Below are 7,723 nucleotides of genomic sequence, written 5' to 3' on the forward strand. Positions count from 1 at the left end.
GCCTGGTTAGAAATGAATTTTACATATGACCCAGCACACAGATATAACTAAGACCAAGCCCTTGCCCAACAATATTTAGTCCACTTCAGAGGTGCGCTCTGACCCTTTGTTTTCTTTTCTATTTCATATGTTTTAGCTACTGCGCACAGCCCATTGAATTGCTTTCAGGACTTCCTAATAAAGCATGGGATGCAGCTGTAAAATCTTAGACAATCCTTATCACAGCCCCTTTAAATTTGACGACCCACTTTTATGGCCAGACAAGTTGAAGTCGCAGGCCTGAACTATTTCCTCTCTTCGTGCTGGGAAGTGCCTAGACCACAGTGGGGAGCTGGCCAGCCCTTCCATCCCAAGAGCCAGCCCCTGTGGCTCCTGCGGCCCCTACATAAATATGGAACTCTCAGGCCAGGATAGGAACTGCCAGGGCTCAAGCAGTAAACTTTATAAGTTATTACAAAACAGAAGTGTACACAGGGACACTGTAGTAAAGCATATTGGGAATTACTGGAACTCTCCAACGAGTTTAGAATCTCTGGTTTCAAAAACTATTGCAACATTGTAATAAGCAAATACCCAAAAGCTTAGAAATAGAAATTAAAGATAAAGATGGTCACATTTGACCAAAAGAACAATATTTTCGTACCAAGCTTTGATGATACAATTATTAATGAGGAAGATACTTTTAAAATTAAATTTCCCTTGTAATTCAAGATACAGTGATACAAGGCATAAATGGGCAATTACACTATAGTGCATTCAATCCTTAAAGCCACTGCTGGTTTTTTGTATAACCCCCACGGGTTACAGGAAGGTCAGCCGTGAAACATTAAAATACCACTGTCTGTCTACATTTAAAATTAAATTCAGATTCACACAAAAATGATTTGTAGAAAGAGTTAAATATTTTTAGAAAAATTGTTCTGCAAGAATCATCAGCTCTAGATATACTAACATTTGTATTTCAAAATTATAAAAAATGTATCTCAAAGTTATTACAGCCTATAAGATACTCTTAATAGCTCCAATAAAAAATGCATCAGCAGAAAGGTCCTTCTTAAAGTGAAAAGTGTCTTAAAATGATTTGTGAGCTTGTATTTGCCAAGAGCAACTGATGTCACATTCAATTATATCGATTGAAAACAAAGTTGCTAAAAGTATAACCTTTGATGGCCTAATAAATGAATTTGCAGAAAAGTGAGCCAGGGAAAACTTCTAATCCAGTTATCACATTAATAAAGTATTATTTGTTTTATTGTATAAATAATCACACCCAAAATATTATTTTGACGAATTTGTAAGTTTATGTTGTTACTCATGCACCACTGTTATCCCTATTACATTGCATAAGTAATAAATTTTTCAAGGGAAAAGCTTTCTATTTCACTCCTGTAACTGCACTTTCCTCCTGCTTTTTGAATAAGGGGCCTGAATTTTTATTTTGCACTGGGCCTTTCAAATTATGCAGCAAGGGATGACCCCGCAGGGGGAAAGCTCTGAGCTCTGAGTGGACTGTGCCACGCTGTCTGTGATACCTGCTAACACAGAATGTCTTCCGATATGTTACTGTGCATGTGGGGAGTACTGGCTTTGAATCAAAAGATCCTTGGTGAAAACCCCTGCCTCACCACTATGTGTCCTTGGGGAAGTCACCTCTGCACCTTTTCTTTGGCGTCAGGTAGTGAGATGGCACAGGGAAGCGCCTCCTGTGGGCACCTGCGTAGAGGGGAATGTAGGTGACTCTTAAGTGCTGAATCTCTTCCCTACACAAAAGTGCCCTCTAAGCACCAGCCGCATCGACATCACCTGGGAACTGGTTACAAATGCCGAATCTCGAGCTCGCCCCAGACCTATTGAGACATAATCAGCATTTTAATAATATTCCAAGATGATTTGTAGGCCTGGGAGTGTCTAAGAAGCGTGGCCCTAGACAAACGGCTTGGGGCAGTATTACCTGAGTACTTTGCCCTTTAAATTTAGTCCTAACTATTGCTATTCAAAGTATGACCACTAGAGGGCACAAGAGTCAAGTGATTAGTTGTTTGATTTGCCAACCAGGAGCTTGGAAAGAGAAAAATAAAATGTCACAAACAGGGCTGGGAGTTACCTCCAAGAGTCAAATCCTCCTCTACACCCCCGATCCCCACCCCAAAGACAAGAACTTTCTGCTGACCTCCTGAAAAGCATGGGTTTTTTTTGAGAGGGCCAAGGTGAGGGTTGGGTTTGTTTGTTTGTTTGTTTGTTTGGGAGGTTTTGTTTTTGTTTTTTTGAGGCAGAGTCTCTCTCTGTCACCCAGGATGGGGTGCAGTGGCGTGATCATAGCTCACTGCAACCTCAACCTCCCGGGCTCAAGCAATCCTCCCCCTCAGCTTCCCAAGTAACTGAAACCACAGGTGTGCACCACAACGCCCAGCTAATTTTTTTATTTTTATTTTTGTAGAGACATGGTCTCACTATATTGCTCAGGCTGGTCTCGAACTCCTGAGCTCAAGCGATCCTCCCACATCAGCCTCCCAAAGTGCTTAGATAGCAGGTGCGAGCTTCCGTGTCCGGCCTCAAAGGCATGTTTAATCGGCAATGTGCATTGGCTATGGGCCTCCAGATCTGAGGTCGGAGGACTGATTTCCACAGCGGAGGCCCTACAGTTGAGCCAGCCTGCGGGGATGTGGGAACCCAGGACTGGGGGTCTGGGGGCTTGCATGGTGCTCACTGCCACCAGGTGACCTTGGGCAAATCACCTCTCTCCTGGCCCGCGTGCCTCTATCCTTAAAGTGCAGGCAGTTGGCGTGTGAGATTCCCAGGGTCCCTCTCAGTTTTAAAGCCTAGGCTTGCGTAGTATGGGTCTTTTCCTGTTGCAGCTTTCTGGTTTGTGCCCCAGAATTTGCCAGGGAAATAGAACCAAGCCCCAAGTTTATGTCTCCAGAGATAAGATGGCCTTCTCTTCCTGTCATTTAAGGCCCTGGGAGGCCCTAGAATTTGGAGTGTCTGGCAGGCCTGGACTGTTAAGGTGCCCAGCATCCCAGAGGCGATGGCACATTTGTCTGTGTCAAGGAGGCTCTGGGCATGGGTAGGGAGGTGTGAGGTAAGAGAGGGCAGAGCTGAGAGCACAAATCCAGCCATTTCACAGATGGGAAAACCAAGGTTCAGAGGAGGACATGGCTGTAGCCCGGGTCCCTGTAGCCCAGAGTCAGTGGTGGAGCCAGGACTTGAACTCAAGTATTGGAGTGCAAAAGGCGGCAGCCCAAATGCTGGCAGCGTCCTTGCGAGGGCTCTGAGCCCTGGAGTCAAGTGGGTGCTTGTTGCCTGGGTCTCTGGGGGAGCTCGCACTCCCTGGCATTCTCATGGGCACCTCCTGCCCTGGGCAGAGCTCCAAGCCTTGGCCAGCAGAGCAGGACAGGCCTGCAGGGGCTGCCCACGGTCCTAGTGTTCTCGGGGTTTCTGCCAAGGTAACAAGAGCAGGGGGCTCCCTCCCCACGCTGGGTCCTATCCAGTCCTCTGCTTGGCTCCAGGGGCACTAACTGGGACCCTCGAGCCTGCTGGGCCACAGTGGTAGGCCATATCATCCCAGAGCATGGCTCTGACCAGGCCACTCCCCTGCTTAAAAGCCTCTAGGGTCCGGGCACAGTGGCTCACTCCTATAATCCCAGCACTTTGGGAGGCCGAGGCATGCGGATCACAAGGTCAGGAGATCGAGACCAGCCTGGCCAGTAGGGTGAAATCCCATCTCTACTAAAAATACAAAAACTAGCCAGGCATGGTGGTGCCCACCTGTAATCCCAGCTACTCGGGAGGCAGGAGAATCGCTTGAACCCAGGAAGCAGAGGCTGCAGTGAGCTGAGATCGCACCACTGCACTCCAGCCTGGGCAACAAGAGCAAGACTTCATCTTGGCGGGGAAAAAAGCCTTTAGGGGCTCCCTATTGCCTGGGTGATACAGCAGGTGACATCCACACTCCTCAACCTGGTGTTCAATGCCTTTCGGCTTGGGACCCACCCTCCTTGGCCATGCACACCAAGCTGTCATGTCCAAGGGAATCTCTTGCTGGGCCCACCTAAGCCCAAGCCTGCCTGCCCACCTCCCTCTTTCCATGTCTATTTATAGAGCCCCTGCCGGGTGCCAGGCAGTGCTCTAGGCACTGGGGGGCAACAGTGAGCAAACAGAGCCCTCCCTCTTTGGACTCACGTTCTAATGGGAGGCAGGCAAAGAAATCAATAGCTAAGCTTATGGCACCCAGCAGGGAGGAAGGAAGGGGGACGGGATGGGAGGGCTGCAGTGTCCCCTAGGGTGGCCAGGGAGGGTGTCTGAGAAGGTGGCACATGTGTTGGGATCATGAACTCTGGGCGTGGCTGTGCAGCATCCAGGCAGAGGGAACAGCAAGTGTAAGGGCTCAGCATGTTCCAGGACCAGCAAGGCCAGCTTGAGGCCAGTGAGCAAAAAAAGGTGGAGGTGGGAGATGGGGCCCACGGGTGACACCGCCAGGCCATGCAGGGCATTGGGGGCATTGGAAGGACTTTGGCTTTTACATTGAGAAGACAGAAGCTCCAGGAGGGCTTTGTCCAAGGACTGATGAGCCCAGACATCACCGGCTGCTCCGGTGAGCCTGGAGGGCAGACAAAGGAGGAAGTGGAGAGACCATGGGAGGTGACCCGTTTCCGTAAACCTGAACCCCTGCAGATGCCGTTCCATCTACCTGAGCCCCTCCCTGCAAGCTGTGTTCGGAGGACGCCTTTATGTTCATGAAAGCTAAGCTCAAATGCCACTTGCCTGCTCCTTCCTGCACCCCAGGTAGAAATACCCTCGTTTGCCTCTCAATTCCCACTTTCTTTGAGCACTGGTTTTGAAAGCACCTGCTTTGTAGACCCCTACAGAAATTCTCACTTGTGAGCGTCTCCTGCTCTGGTACCGGATGCTGAGCCCTTGCAAGAGAGCAGGGGGGCTGGGCTGGTTTTGCCACCATGGAGCGGTGCACCTGACCTTCTGCACAGGCCCCCAAGCCACCCAGCAGGGCCTCCTGGGCAGCCTCACCCAGACTAACGGAATCAAAATCTGTGTTGGGGGGTGGGGGGTGAGCTTCTGCTTTTAAAGTTCTTCCAGGGGTTTGGGTTAATTTGTCTCCCTGGGGCTTTGTGTTAATTTGTCTCGCTGGGAGTAGGGCCCAGGGAGATCGACCTAAATTCAAATCCTGCAGCAGCCATAGTAGCTGTGGGATGTGTTCACTTAATCTCCCTGAGCCTCAGTCCCTCTTCTATAGCCCCAGGTGCCCAGCAGGCCAACAGAGGCTGTGGCCGCCTCTCCCACCTCTTTGAATTGGGATGAGAGACAGACGCGCACCATCCGGAGAGGACCGTCAGGCTGAAGGAGGCACAGCTAGTGTCTAACGGGAGGGTAGGTTCTAGGGAAGCGAAGATTTATGAGAGAAATCAGTGAGTGTGATCATGTGTCTCATACCACAGTGTGTGAGCCTGTGCAAACACCATGTCTGTCCTCTCTCAGGAGAACCCTCTCTTGGAGCTATGAAAATCCTTACCTTGCCTCATTCAGACTCTCAAAGTCTGAACTCTGTCACTTTAGAGCACAGGACTCAAACGCGACTATGCTCAGGAATCGGATGGGCGTTGGGTTAACATGCAGATTCCCGTGGGCAGGTCCAGGGCAGGGTCCAAGATTGCATTTCTAGCTCATCCTTGGTGATGCTGGCACTACTGGTCCACAGATGGCACTTTGAGTAGCAAGATTGCAGCCCCTAAGCCCTACTGACGTAGAATCTGCAATGTAACACTATCTCCAAGAGAAGCGTTTGCACGCTAATGTTTGAGAATTACCAGTGCAGAGACTTGGAAGAATGCTTATTTTGGGGTTCAGCATGCCCTAGAGAGAGGCCAAGAATACGTTTGTCATTCTGGTCTCCTTTCAATAACTGTGAGCACCTCTTGTTTTATTGTTAGACATCGAGTTATTCAGATAATTCCTAGTCGGCTCCACAAAAGCCCTATGTGAGTGTGTGCAATCGTGTCTGGCCCCCAGTGGAGGAGTGACAGAGAGTGTGCGATGGCCCGGGAAAGGTGTGGGTTCTGCAGAGAGGGAAATTAACTTAGGTTAAGGCTGCTTACTGGGTGCCAGCTTTTGTGCAGATCACCGCGCCTGGATTAGTTACTGTATGTACTCCTCACAGCAGCCTTTGGAGGCGGATATTACTACTGTGTTACAGATGGGGAAAGCAAGGTTGGGAGGAGGAAAGGCACTCGCCCAAGGCAAGCTGGCTAGCAGAGGGTGAGAATGGGATTGAAGGCAGGCTTATCTGTGTGTTAGATGGGGCAAGGCTAGCTGCGGCAACAAATCAACCCCAGATTGCAGGAGCCTGGCAAACAGAAGTTCGTTTTTGTTCCATAACAATGCAAGCTGGTGCTCCTGGTTGGTGGGCCACCTTCCTCCACATGGTGACTCAGGGACCCAACCCGCATCCAGCCTGTGGCTTCACTCTCCCCAGGGCCTCAGAGAGCCCCCTCCTGGCTGGCAGTTGGAGGATGACTGTGTAGAGACGGTGGAGGCTTCTTTAAACCCATAGCGCAGAAGCGAGACTCATCATTTCCCAGGCTTCCCATTGGTGAGAAGCAGTCACATGGTCACACGCAGGGTGAGGGCACTGAGAGCTGTCACCCAGGCTGGAGTGCAGTGGTGCAATCACAATTTACTGTAGCCTTGAACTCCTGGGCTCCAGTGATCCTCTAGCCTCAGTCTCTAGAGTAGCTGGGGACTACAGGTGCGGGCCACCATGCTGGCTAATTAATTATTTATGTATTCATATTTTTTGTAAAGACGGTGATATGGTTAGGCTTTGTGTCCCCACCCAAATCTCATCTTGAACTGTAATCTCCATAATTGTCACATGTCAAGGGAGAGACCAGGGAGGTGACTGAATCATGGGGGCGGTTCCCCCCATGCTGTTCTCATCATGGTGAGTGAGTTCTTTGAGATCTGATGGTTCTATAAGGGGCTCTTCTCCCCTCGCTCAGCTCTTCTCTCTTCGCTCGGTGCTTCTCCTTCCTGCTGCCTTGTGAAGAAGGTGCCTCGCTTCCCCTTCACCTTCCACCGTGATTGCAGGCCTCTCCGGCCATGCTGAACTGTGAGTCAATTAAACCTCTTCCCTTTATTAATTACCCAGCCTTGGGCAATTCTTTATAGCAGTGCGAAAATGGACTAATACAGACGTGGTCTCATTGCATTGCCCAGGCTAGTCTGGAACTCTTGGGCTCAAGCGATCCTCCCACCTTGGCTTCCCAAAGCACTGGGATTACAGGTGTGAGCCACCGTACCTGGCTGGGGTTGTGATGTTGAAAAATCACACAGCCTTGGAGTGAGAGAGGCTCTGAGGTTCTGTTCATCCATCCGGAACCCGAAGCTGCTCTGCAAAGCTGGCAAGATGATCATCCAGCCCCTGCCAGACACCAGGCCACAGCAGGCCCAGTGACCTGGAGTCACCCTCTGGTAAGGCTGCTGCCCTGGGACCTGCGTTTCTGGTCTGCTGCTGACCTCTGCCCTCCAGGCTGACCTGAGGCTGACTGGGAAGCCCAGTGGTTCGAGAAACGAGGAAAGGTGGGAGTGCGGGCCCTCCCAGTCACCTCTCACCCTCCCCAGGTCACAGTGATTATCTGATTCATTCATTGATCAGTCAATAGATACCCTGGACTGGTTGCTAGGGACAGTGGGTGTACTGGTTGAATAGCCC

The sequence above is a fragment of the Hylobates moloch genome, unplaced genomic scaffold (assembly GCF_009828535.3).
Source record: "Hylobates moloch isolate HMO894 unplaced genomic scaffold, HMol_V3 SCAFFOLD_17, whole genome shotgun sequence".
Taxonomy (NCBI): domain Eukaryota; kingdom Metazoa; phylum Chordata; class Mammalia; order Primates; family Hylobatidae; genus Hylobates; species Hylobates moloch.